Here is a 16,478-nt window from a genome sequence, read left to right as displayed (position 1 = left end):
TTACACATTGAGCATCAGGATCTATAGAGATAGATCAAGACGCTTGATAAGATTTTTCAATAAGTACATACCTTGACAAGATTTTGAAGTAGTTCAAAATGGAACAGTCATAGAAGGATTTCTTCCCTGTGTTGCAAGGTGTGGAGTTGAGTAAAGACTCAATACCATGGCAGAAAATAGAAAGAGAATGAAAAGTCATTCCCTATGCCTCAGTCATAGGTTCTATGAAGTATGCCATGTAGTGTATCAGTCCTATTGTATACCTTAGCATGATTTTGGCAAGGGAATACAATAGTGATTGATAACCCACAAGTATAGGGGATCGCAATAGTTTTCGATAAGTAAGAGTGTCAAACCCAACGAGGAGCTAAAGGTAGAACAAATATTCCCCCAAGTTCTATCGACCACCGATACAACTCTACGCACGCTTCATGTTCGCTTTACCTAGAACAAGTATGAAACTAGAAGTATTTTGTAGGTGTTGTTGGATAGGTTTGCAAGATAATAAAGATTACGTAAATAAAAAGTAGGGGCTATTTAGATAAAGACACAACTAAGTTAGTTTTAGTAAAGAGCTTTTTGTTACGAGAAAGTTATTTGTCCCTAGGCAATCGATAACTAGACCGGTAATCATTATTGCAATTTTATATGAGGGAGAGGCATAAGCTAACATACTTTCTCTACTTGGATCATATGCACTTATGATTGGAACTCTAGCAAGCATCCACAACTACTAAAGATCATTAAGGTAAAACCCAACCATAGCATTAAAGTATCAAGTCCTCTTTATCCCATACGCAACAACCTACTTACTTGGGTTTGTGTTTCAGTCACTCACGCAACCCACTATAAGCAAATCATGAACATATTGCAACACCTTACAGCGGGGATCCCTCACGCTTGCACGACATGGAGAGCACCATAGGACAACACCAATAATAAAACATGCAACCCAAACCAATCACGATCATCAAATAACCATTAGGACAAAACAGATCTACTCAAACATCATAAGATAGCCATACATCATTGGGAAATAATATATAGCGTTGAGCACCATGTTTAAGTAGAGATTACAGCAGGTAAGAGAGAGGTCACACCACTGCATAGAGGGGGGAAGAGTTGGTGATGATGGCGGTGAAGTTGTTGGTGAAGACTGCGGTGATGATGATGGCCCCCGGTGGCACTCCGGTGCCACCAGAAGCGAGGGGTAGAGGGCCCCCCTCCTTCTTCTTCTTCCTTGACCTCCTCCCTAGATGGGAGAAGGGTTTCCCCTCTAGTCAATGGTCTCCATGGCCAGATTGGATCTGTCTCTCTGTCTCTCTCTCTCTCTGTTTCCGCGTTCTGTTTTGGTGCCCTTTCACCGTTTCGGGTATATATGGAGATCCGTAACTCCGATTGGATCGAAACCTTCACCATGATTTTTTCCCCAAAAATTAGCTTTCTTGCGGCCGAAGAAGGGCATCAACCGCCTTACGGGTGGACCACGAGGGTCAGGGGCGCGCCCAGGGGGGCAGGCGCGCCCCCCTACCCCGTGGCCACCTCGGGCACCGTCTTGCATGGATTTTTCTTCCCAAAAATCATATATATTCCAAAAAATCTCCGTCAGTTTTTATCCCGTTTGGACTCCATTTGATATGGATATTCTGCGAAACAAAAAACATGCAACAAACAAGAACTAGCACTGGGCACTGGATCAATATGTTAGTCCCAAAAATAGTATAAAAACTTGCCAAAAGTATATGAAAGTTGTAGAATATTGACGGAGACGTATCAGCATCCCCAAGCTTAGTTCCTGCTCTTCCTAGAGTAGGTAAATGATAAAAAAGATAATTTTTGATGTGGAATGGTACCTAGCATAATCTTGATCACATATCTAATCATGGCATGAATATTAAGACACGAGTGATTCAAAGCAATAGTCTATCATTTGACATAAAAACAATAATACTTCAAGCCCACTAATAAAGCAATCATGTCTTTTCAAAATAACAAGGTCAAAGACAGTTATCCCTACAAAATCATATAGTCTGGCTATGCTCCATCTTCACCACACAAAATATTCACATCATGCACAACCCCAATGACAAGCCGAGCAATTGGTTCACACTTTTGACGTTCTCAAACCTTTTCAAATTTCACGCAATACATGAGCGTGAGCCATGGACATAACACTATAGGTGGAATAGAATGGTGGTTGTGGAGAAGACAAATGGAGAAGATAGTCTCACATCAACTAGGCGTATCAATGGGCTATGGAGATGCCCATCAATAGATATCAATGTGAGTGAGTAGGGATTGCCACGCAACGGATGCACTAAGAGCTATAAGTGTATGAACGCTCAGACTGAAAACTAAGTGGGTGTGCATCCAACTTGCTTGCTCATGAAGACCTCGGGCATTTCAGGAAGCCCATCATCGAAATATACAAGCCAAGTTCTATAATGAAAATTCCCACTAGTATATGAAAGTGATAACTCAAGAGACTCTCCATATGAAGAACATGGTGCTACTTTGAAGCACAAGTGTGGTAAAAGGATAGTAACATTGCCCCTTCTCTCTTTTCTCTCATTTTTTGGGCCTTCTCTTTTTTATTTTTTATTATTTTTTCATCTGAGTCTCATCCCGACTTGTGGGGGAATCATAGTCTCCATCATCCTTTCCTCACTGGGGCAATGCTCTAATAATGATTATCATCACACTTTTATTTACTTACAACTCGATACAAGAACAAAGATATGGCTCTATATGAATGCCTCCGCCGGTGTACCGGGATGTGTAATGATCTAGAGTAGCAATGACATCAAAAAACGGACAAGCCATGAAAACATCATGCTAGCTATCTTACGATCATGCAAAGCAATATGACAATGAATGCTCAAGTCATGTATATGATGATGATGGAAGTTGCATGGAAATATATCTCGGAATGGCTATGGAAATGCCATGATAGGTAGGTATTGTGGCTGTTTTGAGGAAGGTATATGGTGGGTTTATGGTACGGGCGAAAGTTGTGCGGTACTAGAGAGGCTAGCAATGGTGGAAGGGTGAGAGTGCGTACAATCCATGGACTCAACATTAGTCATAAAGAACTCACATAATTATTGCAAAAATCTATTAGTCATCAAAACAAAGTACTACACACATGCTCCTAGGGGGATAGATTGGTAGGAAAATACCATCGCTCGTCCCCGACCGCCACTCATAAGGAAGACAGTCAATAAATAAATCATGCTCCGACTTTTGTTACATAACGGTTCACCATACGTGCATGCTACGGGAATCACAAACCTCAACACAAGTATTTTTACTAATCCACAACTACCCACTATCCTGACTCTAATATCACCATCTTTATATCGCAAAACTATTGCAAGGAATCAAACATATCATATTCAGTGATCTACAAGTTTTATGTAGGATTTTATGACTAACCATGTGAATGACCAGTTCCTGTCATCTCCCTAAATAGATATAAGTGAAGCAAGAGAGTTTCATTCTTTCCACAAAAGATATGTCCACGCTCTAACAAATATAAGTGAAGTAAAAGAGCATTCTACAAATGGCGGTTTTCTATGTAAAGAGAAACAGGCAATCCAAGCTTCAAATGATATAAGTGAAGCACATGAAGCATTCTATAAAGCCATACTCAAAAGATATAAGTGAAGTGCAATGAGCATTCTATAAATCAACCAAGGACTATCTCATACCCACATGGTGCATAAAATAAAAATGAAAACTAAATGCAAAAGACGCTCCAAGGTTTACATATATCACATGAATGAAACGAATCCGAAAACATACCGATATTTGTTGAAGAAAGAGGGGATGCCTTCTGGGGCATCCCCAAGCTTAGACGCTTGAGTCTCCTTGAATATTTACTTGGGGTGCCTCGGGCATCCCCAAGCTTGAGCTCTTGCCTCTCTTCCTTCTTCTCACATCGAGACCTTCTCGATCATCGAACACTTCATCCACACAAAACTTCAACAGAAAACTCGGTAAGATCCGTTAGTATAATAAAGCAAATCACTACTCTAAGTACTGTTGCAAACCAATTCATATTTTGTTTTTTCATTCTGTCTACTGTAATATACACGGCTTAATCCACTAATATAAATTGATAGTTTCATCAAAACAAGCAAACTATGCATCAAAAACAGAATCTGTCTAAAACAGAACAGTCTGTAATAATCTGAACATTCACCATACTTCTCTACTTGAAATATTCTACAAAAATTAGGAAAAATAAAAAAAATTCATATAAAGACACTGCAAAAAGAATCATTACCATTTGACGTTCCAGCTAAAAATGTAAAATCGTGCACTACAGCCAAAGTTTCTGTCCTGCACCGTACAAACCATCAAACAAATGTAAACATCCTAAAGGCAAACCTTGGCACATTATTTTTTAATACAATGGAATTTTACAAGGGGATAATTATTTTTGTTTAAAAGTTTCTGTAATCAAGATTCACAAAGTTGCTGTGCGCATCAACAAAGTTCAAGGATCTTTCCCACTTCAACAATGCTTGTCTTTCTCACTTTCACTTTCCTTTTTGAAAAAGTTTTGGGTTCCCCTCTTTATTTTTGTTGTTTTTAAACAATATGAAAGCACTCAACAGAAATAAATGACTCTCTAAAACTTCCGGGTTGTCTCCCTGGCAGCGCTCTCTTTAAAGCCATTAAGCTAGGCATATAGTGCTCAAGTAATGGATCCACCCGGATCCCAAGGTATATCAAAGCCAATTTTAATTAACAATGATTTGTAATTTAGTAGTGAGCACAAAGTAACATATATCATGTAATGACGAAGTCTAACTCTCTTCGTATGCATCGGCATGTCATAAAAGAACAATTCATGCACACATAGTAAAGGCCAATGCATAGTATAAACAGTTTCTTGCAATTTTATCGTGTTGGAAACATAGAGAGGTGGAGATATAGTTCCTCTCTCATAATAATTGCAAGTGGGAGCAGCAATCACATGCATATTATATTCATCAAAATCATCATGTGCAACGGTATAAGGCAACCCATCAATATAATCGTTAATAAGCACAAACTTCTCTGATATAGTGTAGTTTGGAGAATTCAAAAAGATAATAGGACTATCATGCGTGGGTGCAATAGCAACAATTTCATGTTTAACATAAGGAACCATAGCAAGTTCATCTCCATAAGCATAATTCATATTGGCATCTTGGCCATAAGCATAGCAAGCATCATCAAAAAGATATATTTCAAAAGAATCAATGGGATCATAGGAATTACCATAGCATTCATCCTTCGGTAAGCATGAAGGGAAATTAAACAATGTATGAGTTGAAGAGTTACTCTCATTAGAAGGTGGGCACGGGTGATCAATCCGCTCTTCCTCCTTTTGTTCTTCGCTCTCCTCCTCATTTTTTTCATCTAATGAGCTCAAAGTTTCATCAACTTCTTCTTCCATAGATTCCTGCAAAATATTAATCTCTTCTTGGACAGTGGAGACTTTCTCAATAAGTGCATTAATATCGGAATTTTATTCATAATTCTCATAGCAATATTTAAGGATAGCTAAATTTTCAGGTCTATAACCCGAATCATCAAGATCTTCAAACTTTTTAAACATAGATTCAATTTCATAAGCACCCATAAAAGCAACAAATTCTTCTATTTTTTCCACATCACAGTAATCATATATACCATTAGCATAAGAAGCTAAGGTTTTATTATCATTAAATTCGCATAAAAAGGGAAGGTGTGGAGCCTTCATCCTAGAGCAAGTATGAAACTAGAAGTATTTTGTAGGTGTTGCTGGATAGGTTTGCAAGATAATAAAGATTATGTAAATAAAAAGTAGGGGCTGTTTAGATAAAGACACAACTAAGTTAGTTTTAGTAAAGAGCTTTTTGTTACAAGAAACTTATTTGTCCCTAGGCAATCGATAACTAGACCGGTAATCATTATTGCAATTTTATCTGAGGGAGAGGCATAAGCTAACATACTTTCTCTACTTGGATCATATGCACTTATGATTGGAACTCTAGCAAGCATCCGCAACTACTAAAGATCATTAAGGTAAAACCCAACCATAGCATTAAAGTATCAAGTCCTCTTTATCCCATACGCAACAACCTACTTACTCAGGTTTGTGTTTCAGTCACTCACGCAACCCACTATAAGGAAATCATGAACATATTGCAACACCCTACAGCGGGGATCCCTCACGCTTGCGCGACACGGAGAGCACCATAGGACAGCACCAATAATAACACATGCAACTCAAACCAATCACGATCATCAAATAACCATTAGGACAAAACAGATCTACTCAAACATCATAGGATAGCCATACATCATTGGGACATAATATATAGCATTGAGCACCATGTTTAAGTAGAGATTACAGCGGGTACGAGAGAGGTTACACCGCTGCATAGAGGGGGGAAGAGATGGTAATTATGTAGGTGAAGTTGTTGGTTAAGATTGCAGTGATGATGATGGCCCCCGGTGGCACTCCGGTGCCACCAGAAGCGAGGGGGAGAGGGCCCCCTCCTTCTTCTTCTTCCTTGACCTCCTCCCTAGATGGGAGAAGGGTTTCCCCTCTGGTCCATGGTCTCCATGGCGTGGGAGGGGCGAGAGCCCCTCCGAGATTGGATCTGTCTCTCTGTCTCTCTCTGTTTCTGCGTTCTGTTCTGGTGCCCTTTCACCGTTTTGGGTATATATGGAGATCCATAACTCCGATTGGATCGAAACCTTCGTCGTGATTTTTTTCCCGAAAATTAGCTTTCTTGCGGCCGAAGAAGGGTATCAAGCACCTTACGGGTGGCCCACGAGGGCCAGGGGCGCGCCCCCTGCCTCGTGGCCACCTCGGGCACTGTCTCGCGTGGATTTTTCTTCCCAAAAATCATATATATTCCAAAAAAAACTCCGTCAATTTTTATCCCGTTTGGACTCCGTTTGATATGGATATTCTGCGAAACAAAAAACATGCAATAAACAGGAACTGGCACTGGGCACTGGATCAATATGTTAGTCCCAAAAATAGTATAAAAAGTTGCCAAAGTTATTTGAAAGTTGTAAAATATTGGCATGGAACAATCAAAAATTATAGATACGACGGAGATATATCAGTGATCTAGTAGTAGATCACTGGACAGCGGTCAACATTATCCTTAGAGGACTAAGGAAATATTTCTCGGTTATGGAGGTGATAAAAGAGTTCATCGTAAAGAGTTACGTCAATGCAAGCTTTTGACACCGATCTAGCTAGATGACTCTAAGTCTCGATCTAGATACATATTGAAAGTGGGAGCATTTAGCTAAAGTAGCTCCATTCATAATATTGTAGACATGGAAATTTGCTAAATACATACGGATCTAAATGTTGCAGACTGCTACCTCTTGAGCAATGCGTTGATTTTCCCTCGAAGAGGAAAGGGTGATGCAGCAAAGTAGCATAAGTATTTCCCTCAGTTTTTGAGAACCAATGTATCAATCCTGTAGGAGGCTACGCGCGAGTCCCTAGCACCTGCACAAAACAAATAAATCCTCGTAACCAACGCGATAAGGGGTTGTCAATCCCTACACGGTCACTTACGAGAGTGAGATCTGATAGATATGATAAGATAATATTTTGGTATTTTATGATAAAGATGCAAAGTAAAATAAAAGCAATGAAAATAACTAAGTATTGGAAGATTAATATGATGAAGATAGACCCGGGGGCCATACGTTTCACTAGTGGCTTCTCTCAAGAGCATAAGTATTTTACGGTGGGTGAACAAATTACTGTTGAGCAATTGACAGAATTGAGCATAGTTATGAGAATATCTAGGCATGATCATGTATATAGGCATCATGTCCAAGACAAGTAGACCGACTTCTGCCTGCATCTACTACTATTACTCCACATTGACCGCTATCCAGCATGCATCTAGAGTATTAAGTTCATAAGAACAGAGTAACGCCTTAAGCAAGATGACATGATGTAGAGGGATAAACTCATGCAATATGATGAAAACCCCATCTTGTTATCCTCGATGGCAACAATACAATATGTGCCTTGCTGCCCCTACTGTCATTGGGAAAGGACACCGCAAGATTGAACCCAAAGCTAAGCACTTCTCCCATTGCAAGCAAGATCAATCTAGTAGGCCAAACTAAACTGATAATTCGAAGAGACTTACAAAACCAATCATACATAAAAGAATTCAGAGAAGATTCAAATATTGTTCATAGATAAACTTGATCATAAACCCACAATTCATCGGTCTCAACAAACACATCGCAAAAAGAAGATTACATCGAATAGATCTCCACAAGAGAGGGGGCGAACTTTGTATTGAGATCCAAAAAGAGAGAAGAAGCCATCTAGCTAATAACTATGGACCCGAAGGTCTGAGGTAAACTACTAACACTTCATCGGAGAGGCTATGGTGTTGATGTAGAAGCCCTCCGTGATCGATGCCCCCTCCGGCGGAGCTCTGGAACAAGCCCCAAGATGGGATCTCATGGATACAGAAAGTTACGGCGGTGGAATTAGGGTTTTGGCTCCGTATCTGATCGTTTGGGGGTATGTAGGTATATATAGGAGGAAGAAGTACGTCGGTGGAGCAACAAGGGGCCCACGAGGGTGGAGGGCGCACCTGGGGGGGGGGGGTAGACGCGCCCCCTACCTCGTGGCCTCCCTGTTGGTTGCTTGACGTAGGGTCCAAGTCTCCTGGATCTTGTTCGTGCTAAAAATCACGTTCCCGAAGGTTTCATTCCGTTTGGACTCTGTTTGATATTCCTTTTCTTCAAAACCCCAAAATAGGCAAAAAACAGCAATTCTGGGTTGGGCCTCCGGTTAATAGGTTAGTCCCAAAAATAATATAAAAGTGTATAATAAAGCCCAATAATGTCCAAAACAGTAGATAATATGGCATGGAGCAATCAAAAATTATAGATATGTTGCAGACGTATGAAGCATCCCCAAGCTTAATTCCTACTCGTCCTCGAGTAGGTAAATGATAAAAACAGAATTTTTGATGTGGAATGCTACTTGGCATAATTTCAATGTAATTCTTCTTAATTGTGGCATGAATATTCAGGTCTGAAAGATTCAAGATAAAAGTTTAATATTGACATAGAAATAATAATACTTCAAGCATACTAACTAAGCAATTATGTCTTCTCAAAATAACATGACCAAAGAAAGTTTATCCCTACAAAATCATATAGTTTAGTCATGCTCCATTTTTGTCACACAAGAATGCTCTCATCATGCACAACCCCGATGACAAGCCAAGCAATTGTTTCATACTTTAGTAATCTCAAACTTTATAAACCTTCACGCAATACATGAGCATGAGCCATGGATATAGCACTATGGGTGGAATAGAGTATAATGATGGGGGTTATGTGGAGAAGACAAAAAAAGGAGAAGGACTCACATCAACAAGGCTAATCAATGGGCTATGGAGATGCTCATCGATTGATGTTAATGCAAGGAGTAGGGATTGCCATGCAACGGATGCACTAGAGCTATGAATGTATGAAATCTCAACAAAAGAAACTAGTGGGTGTGCATCCAACTTGCTTGCTCATGAAGACCTAGGGCACTTGAGGAGGCCCATTATTGGAATATACAACCCAGGTTCTATTATGAAAAATTCCCACTAGTATATGAAAGTGACAAAACAAGAGACTCTCTATCATGAAGGTCATGGTGCTACTTTGAAGCACAAGTGTGGAAAAAGGATAGTAGCATTGTCCCTTTTTATGTTTTTTTGGGACAATGCTCTATTAAATGATGATCATCACACTTCTATTTATTTACAACTCAATGATTACGACTCGATACTAGAACAAGGTATGCCTCTATATGAATGCCTCCGGTGGTGTACCGGGATATGCAATGCATCAAGTGTGATATGTATGAAAAATTATGAACAGTGGGTTTGCCACAAATACGATGTCAACTACATGATCATGGAAAGAAATATGACAATAATGAATGTGTCATGATAAACGGGATGGTGGAAAATTGCATGGCAATATATCTCGGAATGGCTATGGAAATGCCATAATAGGTAGGTATGGTGGCTGTTTTGAGGAAGATATAAGGAGGTTTATGTGTGAAAGAGCGTATCATATCATGGGGTTTGGATGCACCGGCGAAGTTTGCACCAACTCTCAATGTGAGAAAGGGCAATGCACGGTACCGAAGAGGCTAGCAATGATGGAAGGGTGAGAGTGCGTATAATCCATGGACTCAACATTAGTCATAAAGAACTCACATACGTATTGCAACAATCTACAAGTCATGAAAGACCAAGCACTACATGCTTGCTCCTAGGGGGATAGATTGGTAGGAAAAGACCATCGCTCGTCCCCGACCGCCACTCATAAGGAGGACAATCAAAGAACACCTCATGTTTCAAATTTGTTACATAACGTTTACCATGCGTGCATGCTACGGGACTTGCAAAATTCAACACAAGTATTTCTCAATTTCACAACTACTCAACTAGCACAACTTTAATATCACTAACTCCATATCTCAAAACAATCATCAAGCATCAAACTTCTCTTAGTATTCAACACACTCATAAGAGAATTTTATTATTAATCTTGTATACCTAGCATAATAGGATTATTTAAGAAAATTACCATGCTATTTAAGACTCTAAAAATAATCTAAGTGAAGCATGAGAGATCAATAATTTCTATAAAACAAATCCACCACCGTGCTCTTAAAGATATAAGTGAAGTACTAGAGCAAAACTATATAACTCAAAACATATAAGTGAAGCACATAGAGTATTCTAATAATTTCCGAATCATGTGTGTTTCTCTCAAAAGGTGTGTACAAAAAATATGATTGTGGTAAACTAAAAAGCAAAGACTTAAATCATACAAGACGCTCCAAGCAAAACACATATCATGTGGTGAATAAAAATATAGCTCCAAGTAAACTTACCGATAGAAGTAGACGAAAGAGGGGATGCCTTCCGGGGCATCCCCAAGCTTTGGCTTTTAGGTGTCCTTAGATTATATTGGGGGTGACATGGGCATCCCCAAGCTTAGGCTCTTGCCACTCCTTGTTCCATAATCCATCAAATCTTTAGCCAAAACTTGAAAACTTCACAACACAAAACTTAAAGTAGAAAATCTCGTGAGCTCCGTTAGCGAAAGAAAACAAAAGACCACTTCAAGGTACTGTAATGAACTCATTATTTATTCATATTTGATTTCAACCTACTGTATTCCAACTTTCTATGGTTTATAAACTATTTTACTAGCCATAGATTCATCAAAATAAGCAAACAACACACAAAAACAGAATCTGTCAAAAACAGAACAGTCTGTAGTAATCTGTAGCTAGCGCAAGATCTGGAACCCCAAAAATTCTAAAATAAATTTCTGGACATGAGGAATTTATCTATTAATTATCTGAACAAAGAATTAACTAAATATCACTTTCCAAATAAAAATGGAAGCAGTTCTCGTGAGCGCTAAGTTTCTGTTTTTTACAGCAAGATTAACAAGACTTTCCCCAAGTCTTCCCAATGGTTCTACTTGGCACAAACACTAATTAAACACAAAAAACACAACCAAAACAGAGGCTAGATAAATTATTTATTACTAATAAGGAGCAAAAATCAAGGAATAAAAATAAAATTGGGTTGCCTCCCAACAAGCGCTATAGTTTAACGCCCCTAGCTAGGCATAAAAAGCAAGGATAGATCTAGGTATTGCCTTTTTTGGTAGGCAATCCATAAGTGGATCTCATAATAGATTCATAAGGTAATTTAATTTTCTTCCTAGGAAAGTGTTCCATGCCTTTCCTTATCGGAAATTGGAATCTAATATTTCCTTTCTTCATATCAATAATTGCACTAATCGTTCTAAGGAAAGGTCTACCAAGAATAATAGGACATGAAGGATTGCAATCTATATCAAGAATGATAAAATCTATGGGCACATAATTCCTATTTGCAACAATAACAACATCATTAATTCTTCCCATAGGTTTCTTAATAATGGAATCCGCAAGGTGCAAGTTTAAAGAGCAATCATCAAAATCAGGAAACCTAACAAATCACACAAAGTCTTTGGGATTGCGGAAACACTAGCACCCTAATCACTCAAAGCATATCATTAATGATCTTTAATTTTAATTTTAATAGTAGGTTCCCACTCATCATAAAGTTTTCTAGGGATAGAAACTTCCAACTCAAGTTTTTCTTCATAAGATTGCATCAAAGCATCAACGATATGTTTAGTAAAAGCTTTATTTTGGCTATAAGCATGAGGAGAATTTAGCACAGATTGCAACAAGGAAATACAATCTATCAAAGAGCAATCATCATAATTAAACCCTTGAAATACAAATAGTAGGTTCATTAACATCTAGAGTTTTGATCTCTTCAATCCCACTTTTATCAATTTTAGCATCAAGATCTAAAAACTCCAAATTTTTGGAACGCCTTCTAGGTAAAGGTGGATAATATTCAGTCCCATCATTATCAAAATTCATATTGAAAAACAAAGATTTAATAGGGGACACATCAATAACTTTTAGATCTTCATCTTTATTATCATGGAAACTAGAAGAACACGCTCTTATAAAGGAATCTTTCTTAGCACGCATCCTAGCGGTTCTTTATTTGCACTCATCAATGGAAATTCTCATGGCTTTGCGAGACTCATTGATATCATGCTTAGGTGGAATAGATCTAAGTTTCAAAGAATCAACATCAAGATAAATTCTATCAACGTTCCTAGCCAACTCATCAATCTTAAGTAATTTTTCTTCAATCAAAGCATTGAAATTATTTTGCGAAGTAATAAATTATTTAATATTAGATTCAAAATCAGAGGGCATCTTATTAAAATTTCCATAATAATTGTTGTAGGAATTACCATAATTATTAGAGGAATTACTAGGATAAGGCCTAGGATTAAAGTTTCCACTATACGCGTTGTTACCAAAATTGTTCCTACCAACAAAATTCACATCCATAGATTCATTATTATTCTCAATCAAAGTAGACAAAGGCATATCATTAGGATCAGAAGAAACACTATTATTAGCAAATAATTTCATAAGTTCGTCCATCTTTCCACTCAAAACATTAATTTCTTCTATCGCATGCACTTTCTTATTAGTAGATCTTTCAGTGTGCCATTGAGAATAATTAACCATAATATTATCTAGGAGTTTAGTAGCTTATCCTAAAGTGATTTCCATAAAAGTTCCTCCCACGTCCGAATCTAAAAGATTTCTAGAAGCAAAATACAATCCGGCATAAAAGTTTTGTATAATCATCCACAAATTTAAACCATGTGTTGGGCAATTACGTATCATTAATTTCATCCTCTCCCAAGCTTGTGCAACATGTTCATGATCAAGTTGCTTAAAATTCATAATATCGTTTCTAGGAGAGATGATCTTAGTGGGAGGAAAATGCTTAGAGATAAAAGCATCTTTGCACTTATTCCACGAATCAATACTATTTTTAGGCAAAGACGAAAACCAAGCTTTAGCACGATCTCTAAGCGAAAAAGGAAATAGCTTCAATTTAACAATATCATTATCCACATCTTTCTTCTTTTGCATATCACACAAATCAACGAAGCTATTTAGATGGGTAGCGGCATCTTCACTAGGAAGGCCGGAAAACAGATCTTTCATGACAAGATTCACCAAGGCAACATTAATTTCACAAGATTCAGCATCGGTAAGTGGAGCAATCGGAGTGCTAATAAAATCATTGTTGTTGTTATTGGTAAAGTCACACAATTTAGTGTTATCTTGAGCCATCGTGACAAGCAAGCAATCCAACACACAAGCAAACAAGAAACGGGCAAAAAGAGGCAAATAGAGAAAGGGAGGGAGGATAGAGAGAGAGAGGGCGAATAAAACAGCAAGGGTGAAGTGGGGGAGAGGAAAACGAGAGGCAAATGGCAAATAATGTAATGCGGGAGATAAGGGTTTGTGATGGGTACTTGTTATGTTTGACTTTTACATAGACCTCCCCGGCAACGGCGCCACAAATACTTCTTGCTACCTCTTGAGCACTGCGTTGGTTTTCCCTTGAAGAGGAAAGGGTGATGCAGCAAAGTAGCGTAAGTATTTCCCTTAGTTTTTGAGAACCAAGGTATCAATCCAGTAGGAGGCTACGCGCGAGTCCCTCGCGCCTGCACAAAACAAATAAATCCTCGCAACCAACGCCATAAGGGGTAGTCAATCCCTACACGGTCACTTACGAGAGTGAGATCTGATAGATATGATAAGGTAATTGTTTTGGTATTTTTATGATAAAGATGCAAAGTAAAATAAAAGCAATGAAAATAAATAAGTATCGGAAGATTAATATGATGAAGATAGACCCGGGGGCCATAGGTTTCACTAGTGGCCTTTCTCAAGAGCATAAGTATTTTACGGTGGGTGAACAAATTACTGTTGAGCAATTGACATAATTGAGCATAGTTATGAGAATATCTAGGTATGATCATGTATATAGGCATCACGTCCAAGACAAGTAGACCGACTCCTGCCTGCATCTACTACTATTACTCCACACATCGACCGCTATCCAGCATGCATCTAGAGTATTAAGTTCATAAGAACAGAGTAGCGCCTTAAGCAGATGACATGCTGTAGAGGTATAAACTCATGCAATATTATGAAAACCCCATCTTGTTATCCTCGATGGCAACAATACAATACGTGCCTTGCTGCCCCTACTGTCACTGGGAAAGGACACCGCAAGATTGAACCCAAAGCTAAGCACTTCTCCCATTGCAAGAAAGATCAACCTAGTAGGCCAAACCAAACTGATAATTTGAAGAGACTTGCAAAGATAGCCAACCATACATAAAAGAATTCGGAGAAGATTCAAATATTGTTCATAGATAAACTTGATCATAAACCCACAATTCATCGGTCTCAATAAACACACCGCAAAAGGAAGATTACCTCGAATAGATCTCCACAAGAGAGGGGGAGAACTTTCTATTGAGATCCAAAAAGAGAGAAGAAGCCATCTAGCTAATATGGACCCGAAAGTCTGAGGTAAAATACTCACACTTCATCGGAGAGGCTATGGTGTTGATGTAGAAGCCCTCCGTGATCGATGCCCTCTCCAGCGGAGGTCCGGATCATGCCCCAAGATGGGATCTCGTGGAATTAGGGTTTTGGCTCCGTATCTGATCGTTTGGGGGTACGTAGGTATATATAGGAGGAAGAAGTACGTCGGTGGAGCAACAAGGGGCCCACGAGGGTGGAGGGCGCACCTGGGGGGGGGGGGTAGACGCGCCCCCTACCTCGTGGCCTCCCTGTTGGTTGCTTGACGTAGGGTCCAAGTCTCCTGGATCTTGTTCGTTCCAAAAATCACGTTCCCGAAGGTTTCATTCCGTTTGGACTCCGTTTGATATTCCTTTTCTTCGAAACCCTAAAATAGGCAAAAAACAACAATTCTGGGTTGGGCCTCCGGTTAATAGGTTAGTCCCAAAAATAATATAAAAGTGTATAATAAAGCCCAATAATGTCCAAAACAGTAGATAATATAGCATGGAGCAATCAAAAATTATAGATACGTTGGAGACGTATCACAGACCCGTAGACTAAACTTCTCTCGCAAGCAAAACATGATCACTCTTTGGGTGTTAATCACATAGCGGTGTGAACTAGATTATTGACTCTAGTAAACCTTTGGGTATTAGTCACATGAAGATGTGAACTAATCACATGACAATGTGAACTAGATTATTGAATCTAGTGCAACTGGGAGACTATAGAAAATATGCCCTAGAGGCAATAATAAAGTTGTTATTTATATTTCCTTATATCATGATAAATGTTTATTATTCATGCTAGAATTGTATTAACCAGAAACTTAGTTCATGTGTGAATACATAGACAAACAAAGTGTCCCTAGTATGCCTCTACTTGACTAGCTCGCTAATCAAAGATGGTTTTGTTTCCTAACCATAGACATGTGTTGTCATTTGATGAATGGGGTCACATCATTAGAGAATGATGTGATGGACAAGACCCATATGTTAGCTTAGCACCATGATCGTTTAGTTTGTTGCTATTGCTTTATTCATAACTTATACATGTTCCTATGACTATGAGATCATGCAACTCCCCAATACCAGAGGAACACTTAGTGTGCCATCAAACGTCACAACGTAACTGGGTGACTATAAAGATGCTCTACAGGTGTCTCCAATGGTGTTTGTTGAGTTGGCATAGATCGAGATTAGGATTTGTCACTCCGAGTATCAGAGAGGTATCTCTAGGCCCTCTCGGTAATGCACATCACTATAAGCCTTGCAAGCAATGTAAATAATGAGTTGGTTACGGGATGATGCATTATGGAACAAGTAAAGAGACTTGCCGGTAATGAGATTGAACTAGGTATTGAGATACCCACGATCAAATCTCGGGCAAGTAACATACCGATGACAAAGGGAACAACGAATGTTGTCATGCGGTTTGA

This window comes from Triticum urartu, chromosome 2 (genome assembly GCF_003073215.2).
Source record: "Triticum urartu cultivar G1812 chromosome 2, Tu2.1, whole genome shotgun sequence".
Classification (NCBI taxonomy): domain Eukaryota; kingdom Viridiplantae; phylum Streptophyta; class Magnoliopsida; order Poales; family Poaceae; genus Triticum; species Triticum urartu.
Note: the sequence above shows the minus strand (reverse complement) of the source record.